Source organism: Terrapene carolina, unplaced genomic scaffold (assembly GCF_002925995.2).
Source record: "Terrapene carolina triunguis isolate 2854851 unplaced genomic scaffold, T_m_triunguis-2.0 Scaffold629, whole genome shotgun sequence".
Lineage (NCBI taxonomy): Eukaryota > Metazoa > Chordata > Testudines > Emydidae > Terrapene > Terrapene triunguis.
The window spans coordinates 17,695,235-17,709,070 of NW_020664980.1; positions in this window are offsets into that span (position 1 = coordinate 17,695,235).

Sequence of the window (13,836 nt, forward strand, 5' to 3'; positions counted from 1 at the left end):
TACCGTAGCTGTATGCAGACTGGGTTGGTATTCTATTCCCCGTCCATTCCCTTCTGGTGCTGGGTGGTCACCCACAGATGTCAGGAGGAACCAGGTGTCACAGGAGAGGTCTATCTGTATCTATGTGAGTAATAAGTTAATAGATAAGGTGCCAGTAGTTGGCAATCAAGAACATGTAGCATAGCTCCCGGGTTTTTGTAGGACCAGTAAAACTTGTGCACTGCAAATGGCTTCTGTGGTTGCTCTTTATGTCAGCTGTTAACATGAGGTAATGGAACCCCCTCTGTGGTCTTTTTTTGGGAGGGCCTGATCCAGATCATTGCCTCCTGCAGTTCATTGAGGGGCTTTGGAAAAGGAATGTCCCCACCCCTTGGTAGTTTGAGCTGCTAAGCATTCCCCTGTTCTATGGCACAGTGGGGTAACTGGCGTCTCCACACCCTAAAATGGATTGGGAAGGACAGCCAGTAGCCTCACCCTCCACTGACCATGGCTGAGGTAAGGTGGAGGGAGGTTCCAGGGACGTTTAGGGAGTGGGTGGCTCCAGAATTCATAGAGTGCCCCGCAGAAACGCATGTGGAGTGAGAGTTCCTCTTGGAGCGGTGCTGGTCTGTGTAGAAACCCAAACGGCAAAGAACAGCCCGGATGGTTGAGGCTTATGCGGCTGTGCTGATTTCACGCAGGGATCGCACTGCCCACAGTTTGGGGGTGGGTCCCTAGAAAACGTGAATGGAAAATGTGACTGTCGGCTACATTAGAACCCCAACCACATACCTGGTGGCGCAAATAGATCCCGGACCCGGCTCGGTGGATCAGGAGGAGTTGGAGTTATTGAACGGCAAAACCCTCTGAATAGAAGCTGCAGGGTTCATTTCCTGTGGCCCGTAAGCACCCAACCCAGCAGGGTTCACATGGCACTAAAGAATATACCCCATAGCTTGTAAACAAACAAAACTAGCATTTGGACAGATACATTTTATGCTCTCTGTGAGCTGACAGACCCAGGATATGAAACCATGAAAGGCTGGGTTATGATGGATACACCCCCTGCCCCTTCTCTGTTTGAGGCCTGGGAAAGGTCAACTTTTGTCCTCTAAAATGTGTCAGTGCTATAAATATGACTGCATAATTTATTGCAATTCACTCAGCTAATTCATTGCAAACTATTAATAAACCCTCTTGAAATGCAGTACAATGCGCTTCTGTAATAAACAAGGAAAATATTTGCTTGATTCAAACCACACGGATGATGTTAAATTAATTTTGGAGAGAGACATTTTTAAGGCCTACAGGGATAAACTGAACCAGCAACTGGACGTGACAGTGCTTGCCCAGAGCACATGTGTCGGAAAATGTCGGGGAAGTGACCAAACCTTTTTGTCAATGGCTTAAAGCTGAGATAAGCTCCTCGTGTTTAAATTGGCAATCCTAATAGCTACCTGAATCCAATTCAATTCACTGAAGCTTGACTTGGAAGGCAATTGGTGATACAGTGTTAATGCCAACTAATCTGATAAAAATTGACACAATGACAATGAGGAGCCATTAGTACCGGCGGCTTTTTATGTTAGTGTAAATCCATCGCGTTTTACAAGGTTCCGGGTGTGCTGAGAGGTGGAAAAATCTTCCTTTGGAACAGGGGAGATGAAGTGGTGTAACTGGCGAGGAAAACACACCCTTTCACCGGCTTGTGCCAAACACTGCTGCTGAGCCTGCGAGTGTTACATGGCAAAATTCATCACAACTAATTTCTATTTGCCGTCTATTAGGCTACATTGTTTTGTCCTCAATGTCAGGTTAAATAATGAACCTCTCGCAATAGAGTAAATTAACCTCCACTTTATGTTCCTGTCATTGTCAAATGGAAACATCACTTGTACAAATGAAAAAGATTCATTAGTAAAGCTAATGCATAAGCTCCACTCCAGTAAAAGATAAGAGCGATTGAGGCGTTGTCATAATGCGGTGTCGAACCACCGGCTTGTTATTTATGATGCCTGCCATAATCTTTGGAGATTATTTTCAGCAATGGTAATTAGCACACAATGCATCAGGAACAATTACGGAACAATGTCTTAGCTTGACAGGTACGGCACACTGCTGCAGGCGAGCTATGATCCATGAGAAATTCAATCAAATCTGCATGCTGCAGGGAGTTTATTAATATTTCTCCTTCCGAGGCAGTTTGAAAGGCAGCTACGCTTGACCAGCCACCCAAAAATACTTAGCAGCGTGACATGAGTGCTTTCCTTGTTAGCATGCACCTGTTTGCACAGAGACTTCCTCTGACTTGTGCCTGATTAAGATAGTATCAGTGTGTTGGCTGTTTACTACAAGAAGGAGCCAAGCGGTGCTTCTGCCATTTAGCCACTGTACTTAGTTCAGAGAGTGTTAATGTTGCTAAAGACATTTTGCAACCCAGGGGCCAGAACCTCAGTTGGTGTAAATACCCATCACTCGGTTGAAGTCTATGGGGCTGTTCTGTTTGGCTTAGGGGACCGCATTGTGCACAGTTGGGGGACGGTCCATTGTAAAGCAGGAATGGAAAAAGTGGCTGTCAGCTACACTCACGCCCCAACCATGTACTCAGCTGCACAAACCGATCCCGGAGCTGGCTCGATGCATAAGGAGGAGCGGGAGGCAGAAGAAAACTGCAATTGGGCAGCAGGTGTGGCCCGGTCCTGTGGCTCCCCAGATGGGGCTATGGGAATTACGAGCTCCTGCTCTGTAGTGGCTCCTGCAAAGAGCTAGCAAGGGGAGTGGGGACAGGGACATGGTCCCTTTGTAGTTTCTGGGTCTCTCGATCTCCTTTCTTCATGCCTTGTCTGAGGCAGATGTGCACAGGCCATCTAGCTACCTATTATTAATTTATAGATTTGCATTGGGGTTCCCCATGCAAGATTAGGGCCTATTGTAGATAGTAGGAGACAGCCCCTGCCCTGCAGAGCTTACAGTATAGACAAGAAAGGCAATGGCTGGGAGGGGAGGAGGAAAGGATTATTATCCCAATTTTTACCAGTGGGGAGCTGAGGTACGGGGACACCACGTGACATATGCAAGGTCACACAAGGAGTCCATGGTAGAGCCAGGAACTGAATTCCGGTTTCTCAAGTCCTACTCCAGGGTCTTCGCCACAAGGCCATCGTCCATCTCCCAACAAAAGAAGATGGGAAGGCTCTATCACGTGACTTGTTTTCAGTCAAGTGTGTGAATCAAGAAGAGCAAATGAAACAGCAATACGCTATTGTGCAGAAATACAGAAAACGCCAGTGGCCTGAATTTCCGTAAGAATACCTTGCCCTTCTCTTTGGACGTTCTGGCCCCTTTGGGTCACAACTGGAACGGAGCCCTTTTGAAAAGTGGGCTATAGGGAGAGGATGGGCTGACTGGCTCTGAGGTGCACTGTTTCTGAGTTCTGTAGATGCAAGACGCCTGATATAAAAATGTAACGGTGCATGGCCTAGCATGTCAGACATAGGCATTCCAAAATTAAGGGAACTCATCCGAAAGGAAGGTTCTCTGCACTTAACTGTTTGCTCAGGCTTTTCATGACTACAAGCTATTCTGTTCAATAAAAACTGCTGCTTACTATAGCAACCGCCGCAACAGGTGGGATGGATAGGCAATGCCCCCGGCCTCTGAAATACAGAAAGAAACCCTGAGCAGATTCTGCTCTCAGCGAAATCAGGAGTGAGTCCATTGACTTCAGTGGAGTGATTTACACCAATGCACGAGAGGGCAGGATTCGCCCAATGGATGTAACGGGAAATTCAGTGCGTCACACATCTGATTCTGCGCCACAGGAGTCAATGGGAATTTTTGCAGGACTATCGTCTGCCCCTGTTCTGATCAACAATGGCCCCTTCCTTTGCACAGCACCTGGGCAGATTATTTGTGTTTCTAGCAAAAGTACCTTGTGAGTGAGGGTGGTGGTGTACCTGCTGCTGTGATTCAGTGTACAAAGAAATGGGCAGACCATGCTTCACAGCCCAGAAGCTCCCACCCCCATGCCTCTTTGTGGCTACTCTTTAGGGTGTTTAGAGCGGCTTCTCTGTCAGTTTGGAGACAAGGTAGAATTATGGTAGAAAACTTCCGTCTCAGGCTACTCATGGGTTGTCTGGCATAAGTCTGCCGGCACCTGTCAGCCAACATCTGGATCCGTGTGTGCACTAAGGGAGTCGTCCTGCTCAGGGGATGCAAAGGGTCCCAAAAGCAGACCCAGTGCTGTTCCACTGCGCAAGATGGGGGCAAAACTTGGGGAGAGGCACAAAACAAGCACATGCCCTGTATGGTCCCAAACCCATATCTACGGGGGTGCTTTGTTCAGCAATACACAGAGGGTGCTTGAGGAGGGGTGGGGGAGACTTGGGGAGAGAAGGATTGACAGCTATGTGGATCACCTTTGCCTTCCCTTCCGCACATATATATGTGTGTGTGTTTGTATGCACTAGAGACTAGATTCCTCCCCCATCCATCTCTGTGGAGTATCTCAGGTAGGAGCTGGGAAAGTGGTTTGCCCCATATGCTTAGGGGATGCTATTTCAATTTACACCCACATATTATATTAATAGGAGGAGAGAAGCCTTTAGAACTTTGATACGGTTCTGGATGGATGGTGCGGGGAACCACCAGTTGCATTTAGTGGCACCAACCCTATTATAAAAACATTAGTCAGAAAAGAATAGTTTCTTTGTGCTTATTTGAACGTCATTTCCAATGGGAATTGGAAATGCCAAATAATGTTTGTGTTTAAAAACGATGATATGCCTTTTAGTCCCTAGGCCCCTTGCACACAAACTCTTCCCTTCCTCTCATTTGGTATTTAAATGTACGGATGGTTTATGATGAGGGGCAGGGGGACAGAGAGAGCAGGACAAAGTGGCTTTAAGTCGCTCTTTTTTTGTGCTACCATCTGTTCCTTGGCTGTGGTGAAACTGAAGGCGCAAGAAAGTGGTTGATGCCATAACTTGCCAAGAGAAAATGAGGATGATCCACAGAATCCCAAGGGAGGTGGGTTTGGCAGGAGGTGTCTCCCCAGCCTGGTCTAAAGCTGTGCAGAATTTTGGATGCATTTATTTTTTGCTTAGAATCAGACAGTATTATCTGAACTGGTGGTAGCACCTGGAGGCTCCAACGCCCCTGGGTTAGATACCCTACAAATGCATAACAAAAGACAGTCCTTACCCTAAAGATCTTACAATCCGAGTGTAACAAAACCAGAAAGATGTAACAAACAGCTGTAACAATGGGACAATTATGATCAGTTTAACTATTCAGGCCCGGAAGTGCAGTAGAGCCCTATACCCAATTGAAACAGTAGGAGGATTTTAGGTGGGCAGAGGAGAGTGTAAATATTAGATTTCATATAGGGCCAGGACACTGGATTTAATACCCCCACTCTTATAGAAAGCGTCTTGGGATATTTAAAGACCATTGGTAAACAGAGCCTTAGTTTTATGTGTTATCCAAGTTCAGCAGCGCTCTACCTTCTTGTTGATCTCCGTATTGACATTAATAACATTCAGCACTTATATAATGCTTGTCATCAGAAGATCTCGAAGCACTTTACAAAGAGCTATCCCCATTTGTAACTGGCATGGAACAACTACATTAATTTTAACTCAATATTCTATAATAACACAAACAGTAACCAAAGCCTGGTGGTGACTGCAACCTGCAGATCCCTGCAGTCTAGTATCCCGCTGTCCAACATGGAATTTGGTCTCTGTAGCCACACCTGCAACACTAGCAGCCGCTCCACACTCCTAAGAGCTTTGAGCAGTGTTTCACTATTGGTTCAGAATGTTACTGGAGTGATCTGTTTGTGGATATGTAAATAATCCTTAGATACGGTGCCAGGAGGCGGCACTCAATAATATGTCGCATCATTCCTGGGTTTAGTAGGCAAAGCCACCTTCCCTGGGGTGTTGAGAGCATTCTGAATCACAATCCCACCCAGAACCCAGACAAATGGGGCACGCACAGGAGTGAAAATCCGATCCAACCTTCTCTTTGTTGTGAATGAGCATGCGCCCGCCTCTCTCCAGCACTCAGCCATGCACCTGCCGTAACCGACAGGCGTACGGCCTATTGCTAACCTGGCCGATCAGTACCAGGAAGAGATGCTATATCGTTAGGGGATATTTTGGAAGGTATATTAAACCGAGGCCCCTTCTGCCCGCCTCTGATGGCTACCCATGGAGAAGTTACCGATCTTTATCCAAAAGAGCCAGGGCTAGCAGCCAACATTGTGTACCCCCGGTGAGGGCTGAGCCCTGCACGGGCTGCATGCGTTCAGCTCCTGCTGACATCTGTTGGTGTTGACTGTTGAGGGTGCACAGCTCCTTGTCGGTTCAAGCTCTGAAGCAGATTCTAGGCTGAGAGTTTTCAAAGCCGCCACAGGGTGTAAACACACAGTCAATAGGAGTTGGACTTCCAGAGCCCTTAGATGCTTTTGAAAAGCTGCTCTCTAATGTCCTGAGCTGATTATGAGCTGTCAATCAGTGCAAATAGCTGTGGGTTGCTGCATAGGCCTACACAGTCTCCTGCATTCCCTGGATTGTGCAACACTTGTGGATACCTTGGGACAAGAGGCATGGTATAAAATCACGTTCTGTCCCAGTCTATTGGCTTTCCCTGGAGCAGGAATTCAGTGTTCGGTACATTGCACTTCACTACATGTAACCAGTCCCTGACAAAAAACTGTTTAAAGCCTACACAAGTATTTTATTTTTAACAATTCAGCCCCTCAATTCGGATTTGAAGAACCAAAGTAATTTCATGTGGTTCTCCAACACCCCGTTATGACATTTATGACATATTTTTCTGTTTAGAAGGGATGATTTTTTCCAGATGCCAGCAGATCTAAAACTACCTAATGAGATTTCCACAGCTGTAGAGTTTAAAACCATCTATGGTATTTTTTTTTATAAAAGATGATGCTTTCCAACTAAAATATTTCTCTTCTAAAAACATTGTAAATGTAATTGAATGTGTGCTGAATTAATGAATATCATGTTCTTGTTCACTGAAAGGCAAGTGCTGTGTTTAGTTCTTTGCTTTTATGGATTTATAACTTGAATTTGAAATCATATTTATGCTCTTTTGTGATGCCGATGGCAGATCATTTCTTAAATATAACATTCAAGAGGCAGAGTTTGGGATGCCCATGATGTGGCCAAAACTCGGCACAGGCCTTCATGACAATAATACCTAGCTCTCATGTAGCACAGCTCACTTGTAGATCTCAAAGTGCATTACCAAAGAGGTAAGTGTTCCACATGACCCCTGTTTTCACATGGGAAAACTGAGCTACAGAAAGATGAAGCAACAGGTCCAAGGTCAGCCAGTAACAGAGCAGGGAGCAGCACTCATGTCTCCTAAGGGCTAGCCCATCACCGTGGCAACTGTACCACATTACCTTCCTTACAAATGCTACCCCTCAAATAGAACCCAACCCAACTCCCATTGAAGTCACCGAGAAGCTTTCCACTCACCTAAGTGGGGTTGGACTGGGTCCTTCTGGGCCTAAAGGAAGTTAGCCAGAATTTCAGAAGTGCATAGCACTCAGCGGCTCCCGTTGTTCTCAATGGCTGGGTGAATTCTCCATTGTCGTCCGATCTCTTTTGAAAAACCGATCCCTTATTATTACTGCTATTTATTATTTGTGTAGCATCCAAGGCTCCAGCCGTTCCCTGCACCTTGGGGAGGGAGTATTGCAACATGAGAAGGGTTAACATGGCTGAGAAGAGATGTAAGGGATTACTCCTTGGTGAAGTCACAATCTGACCCCCGTTGTTTATGAAGTGCTTTGAGATCCTCAAATGAGAGGTGCAAAGTGTTATTATTTTATTTGCACCTCAAAGGAACTGAGATGCTGACAGCTGTGTTTACCCCTCACTCAGAAGGCAGGTAATTTCAATGCATTTCATAACGCTCACCCGCCTCTTTTGCAGTGCAGGTGATGAGCCCACCAGTTTGGGGGAATTTGCATTGGCTCAGGAGAGCATCTACTTGTCTAAAGACATCTCAACAGTCTCTCCCCTCTAACTCCACCCCAACGGATGCTGTACCCTGCACTGAAGCAACTCAATGCGATTCAGTGAACGGCACTGTAGTCTCTTAATTTCAGGTCTGTGTGTGACGGGAAGAAGAACAGATGAGGCACTACTCAATTTATTTAACCTGTTTGGATTGTTCTGGGTGTTGCTATATATCACTGGCCCAAGTTTCAGACCCAGAATGCTTGCTATATCCTTCCAGTGAAAAGTGACACCTATTACTCTGGCAATAAATTGCTGCATTGTCTGGAACTATTTAAGTTGCATCTTTTTCACCGTTATAAGAACGGAACACCCACAACCAACCGAGTGAGGCCCGGGCTGTTCCAGCTCTGAACTCAGCCTTGCAGATGTCTGTCACCTGTTTCTAAGGAAATGTGCAAGTGTTTGGGAAAGAGTAGAGCCTTGTTGTTGTTATGGGAATCTGAAACCACTCTGAACTTTGCCCTTCTATCCCCTTTCCAATTTTTTTTTAAGAGAAATTGCTAGGCTCATACTTCACTCACTGGTTTGCATTAAGAGCTCTGTCCTGCAAAATGCCAAGAGCCCTCAACTCCCACCAGAGTAATTGGGAGCTGAGATTGCTTAGTACCTTGCAAGACGTGCTCAGCACCTGGCAGATTCAGGCCCTAAATTAGAAAGCCAGTCTCCAGCTTATGTTAACCAGTCTTCTCAAACAATACACCCACTGCTGGTTTGGAAAGGCTGTCATTCTGCATGACACATGGCATTAATACACAAGAACATACTGTACCTATAACAGCTTTTCCATTCATGGGGCCTTGTCTGCTGGGCTGTATGCTTTAGAGGAAAGAAATGTAACGTGTGCTGAATACCTCCTCAGGAAAAACACACAGGGGGTGCTATGCCAAACATTTTCTGATGCTCCGTGTAATGGGCCAAAGACTGGGGCGGCTGTAGATAGATGGGGTTATGTAAAACAGAGATGTAGTCATGGGGATATAGTCTGTGCTGCATTTCCTTTCCTGGCCAGATGTAGAAAACTGACATAGCACAATGCAAACGCTAGCTCAGGCTGCTGTAAAATGATCCTTGCACAAGACATAACCAGGGGAAAAGGTTATACAGTGGACTTGAATCCTCAAGCTGAATATGGACACAAGTAAGTCAAGGTCAGATCTTTCCCAGTCAGACCACTTCATCCACTGGCTGGAAGTAAGATTTTTTTCTGTTGTGAGACAAGAAGAAACCACCACCATGATCCATCCTTGAAAACTCTGGGAATCTTCCAAAATCCCAAACTGAAGCGCATCAGAATAGCCACGATGGGTCAGACCAGTGGTCCATTTAGCCCAGTAGCCTGTCTTCCAGCAGTGGCTGGTGGCAGATGATGGAGCTGTCCTCCATGAACTTATCTAATTCTTTTTTTGAGCCCAGTTATACTTTTGCCCTTCATAATATCCCCTGGCAACGAATTCCACAGGTTGACTGTACATTGTGTGAAGAAGTACTTCATTCTGTTTGGTTAGAACCTGCTTCCTGTTAATTTAATTGGATGACCCATGATTCTTGTGTTATATGAAGAGGTAAATAACACTTCCGTATTCATTTTTCTCCACATCATTCATCATTTTATAAACCTTTATGGTTGTCTCTTTTCTAAAATGAACAGTCCCAGTCTTTTTAATCTCTCCTCATATGGAAGCTGTTCCATAACACTAATCATTTTTGTTGCCCTTCTCTGTACTTTTTCCAATTCTAATATATCTTTTTTGAGATGGGGCGACCACATCTGCACACGGTATTCAAGATGTGGGTGTACCATGGATTTATATGGTGGCATTAGGATATTTTCTGTCTTATTATCTATCCCTTTTCTAATGGCTCCTAACATTCTGTTTGCTTTTTTTACTGCCACTGCAAATTGAGTGGATGTTTTCAGAGTACTATCCACAATGACTCCAAGATCTCGTTCTTGAGTGGTTAGAGCTAATTTAGACCCCATTATTTTGTATGCATACCTGGGATTACATTTTCCAGTGTGCATTATATTGCATTTATCAACACTGAATTTTATCTGCCATTTTGTTGCCCCCTCACCCAGTTGTGTGAGATCCCTTTGTAACTCTTTGCAGTCAGCTTTGGACTTAACTATCTTGAGGAATTTTGTATCATCTGCAAACTTTGTCACCTCACTGTTCAGTACACATCCTTAGGAGACCCCACTATTTATCTCTCTAATGTGAAAAATTGATCATTTATTCCTATACATTGTTTCTTATCTTTTACCAGTTACTGATCCATGAGAGGACATTCCCCCTTATCCCATGACAGCTTACTTTTCTTAAGAGCCCTTTGGTGAGGGACTTATACCAGAAAAACTGGGTAGGAAGAACACTCGAGCATCAGCATGGTGCATCAAACATGTGGACTCTGGCACAAGGCGTTTCTAGAAACCTATGCTATTGCCATGAAGGAGACAAAGAGATTCTACTTCTCCCTTGCCATAGAATCAGCAAAATAATGTCCAGAAGAACTCTTCTGGCTCTTACACTGTTCTGTGAAGGCCAGATTGAGCACCTCTCACTGCAAGGATTAATCTTATTTCACAGAAGAGATCCCCTGTCCCTGGGATAGTCTCATGGACCACTGAGAACAATAAGCTGAAGTCAAGACCAAGACACTGGTCCCAGTGTTCTGCTGGGTGGGACTGCAAGCTGAGGTCACTGAGGATCAGGAGACCAAGTTTATGTCTCACCTAACAAAAGAGGTGAGTGTGGGGGGGTTGCTTGGTGTTGAGTCAGTTTGAATGTCAATCTACCACTTATCAATGGGTTATTTTGGTATTCAAAGCCACCTTGAAGAATTTAGGGCTATTGCACACCTTTGCAGTTTATATAATAAAATAGTTCCTGGTCAGCTATACTGTCAGTGAAGAATTATGTATGCATGGCCTTGTACAATTAATCAGATGTCTTGATGTATACGGTTCCCTCAGCATATCACGCGATGGCAAGCAGCAGTGCATTAACAAACGTAGAGAAAAAAGGAATAATAAGAAAAAGAATTATTTTTATGTGTACTTGTCTTAAGACATATTTTTCCATTCAGTAATTTGAAAAAATAACCATCTGGAAAAAATCATATTATGGATGAAGCGTGACATGACATTTACAACAAATATTTTTGCTGCTATTATCAGTACCAACTCTTTGCTCCGTCAAAAGTGGTATATTCAGATACTTGTACATTGTTCAGTAACTAAAAAGGCCCTGAAGTAAATCAACATGGGGTGCTAATATGCTTTAAACATTCACATATCCCTGTGTTTATTCTTCTTTCAAACACATATTTTTTGCATCTAGCATTTGCCTTTGGTTCCTTGCCTTTTGCCCTTGCAGTCTCGGCAGAGTGGCATTTAATGTCACTGTCACAGAGGGAGCCCAGATCTAAATAAAAGTATGAGGAGGCCACAAGGTCAAGAGCATAAATGAGGCAAAGATTCCAAAAGAAATCATTGACAAAATGAGTTCTAAATCATGTGAAACTTTGTTCACCCATAAAGGAGAGATTACATTTATACATCATGGTCTTCAGAATGCTTTGGGTGCTGGTAGGCAAGCGGGTTAGAAATGAAACAGCTTATGTCATCCACTTTGCTGGTTTGAAGCCTTGTAATTTACAATGTCATTGGCCACAGTACTTAAAATCAGTGCGTAAATGTACATGCTGGAGCTTGAATTAAAAATCTCTCTCTCTCCTTCTGTTCGAGTGACATTCACCCTGGTGGAGAGGGCCAACACAAAGCACCATTTCAGTCCCAGGTCTTATGGGGTTTGAAGTGATGCACAAGCCTGCACTGGGTCTCTGCACAAAGGTGAATTTCCCCTTTGGGCCCAATCTAGTGCCTATTGCAGTCAGCGGAAAGACTCCCATTGACCTGAAAGGATATTGTATCAGGCCCCCAGAGAAGATTCCAGAGTCACCTTAGACGCAGAAACCTGCTTTGGTTTAGTCGTAAGCCCATGGGGTGAGAGAGGCTGTACACTGTTCATCAGCAGACCAACGGAGCTTTAGGACAACAGCAGTGAGGTTATGTTTTGTATAAGCTGTAAAGGGCAGATATATTGTGCAAGCGTGAATGGAACTGAATTGGTCTCCTGGATGCGGAAGGATGGAAACTGTGTCTTCATTCCCAAAGAAGTCAACAATTCTCGGTCACACTTTAGAATCCAAAAGAAACCAACAAAGAGTTGAAGTATTCATCACTCATGGATCAAGGAAATTGGTGCTGCAGTATAAAATATATATAAAATATAAAAATGCATCTGGGCTTGAACCATAAAATTTGGACTCAGATCAGAAATTTCCACAGCCAGGGCTGATGCACAGTTTTAGCAGTTCCCTGTAGAAAGACTGGGGCAGTAGTGAAGTTCAGATGCAACTGTTCCCAAAGTTTGGGGGTGTTTGGAGGTGGGGGTTTGGTTGGGGCCTGCCTCTATATACATGTGTGAGAGGGAACATAAAGAAAAGCTCCCTCTGTTGTGCTCTGTGAATCACGCAAGCTGGGTGTGTTACAAACCCCAAATCTGGGCTGGGTTCACCAAAAAGATGTCAGGATTTTTGACACTGAATGCACCGTTCTGTGTAGCTTCTGCAATGCTGAGTAACAAATGGAGTAAAGAAACAGTTGCATGACCCAGATGATCAGCGCCTAGCAACCATGCTGAATGGAAATGCAGCTGCAAATGTGCAGCGGTGATGGCCATTCATCCAGCAAGACGAGCCCATAAGTGAACCAGGCACATCACCAACATCCTAAAAGCAGAGGTGGCCCAGCTAAGATAGTAATTATGAATCCTATCCTTCCCCCAGTGAAGTGAATGGGAAAACACCACATACAAGCCACCACCACACACCTTCCCCACAGACGCTCCTAATATAATGCCATCTGTTGGAATGCGCTACAGCTCTGGGTCACCAAAGCATGCTGCTGACGCTTTATCACAGCATCTCTTCTTCCAGAGGGGCTCACTGCCTCTCCAGAAGTGCCACATACAGAAATAGGGAGTCCCAGACCTGTACTTTTCAACAGATGGCAACAGAAATCTGTGATAGTCCTCATAAGAAAGGCAACCAGTGGAGAAGCCCCAGCACCTGGCCTAAAAAAGTGAATAAGTGGAAGATACTGTATATATTTATAGCCATTCCATTCATTACACACTATTTTATAAAATATATTTTAAAATATACCCAGGCTAATATTTACATTTATTTGATAAACTATAAGCATAAAGCTTTCTGGAAATTCACCTTGCTGTCTTGTATGGAATATGAACACAACTTACACACATACATCCACAACAGAAAGTTTACCAATATCCAAGCTAATTTTAAACTGATCATTTTCCTTTTAAGCCCTGCTGTAAAGCTATTTGCTGAACTGCCTCTACAAAATATTAGGGTAGCAGACAAGCCTGGCTTCAATTTTAGCACAGTTTTTTGATGCCCCAATACACTGAAATCACTTTCTTGAAATGGTAACTTGGGTCATTCCTAATCGCAGCATGTTACTACTTAGACATAAACGGGAAAGTGTTTCTTTCTCTGGGAGGGAGGGTAGGTGGGAATGAATCTTCTTAATGAAAATCAATAGCCTAAAATTTGAAATCAGTTGATGCAACTGTCTATGCAATTCAACTTCCTTATTAACAGAGTCACCCAATCAGCTTCATGTGCTCCCTGTTGCTAGGTTGCCTCCATAAACAAATTGATTAATTGATTTTTTTCCAAGGCCTTTTAGTGTAAGCAGGTCAGG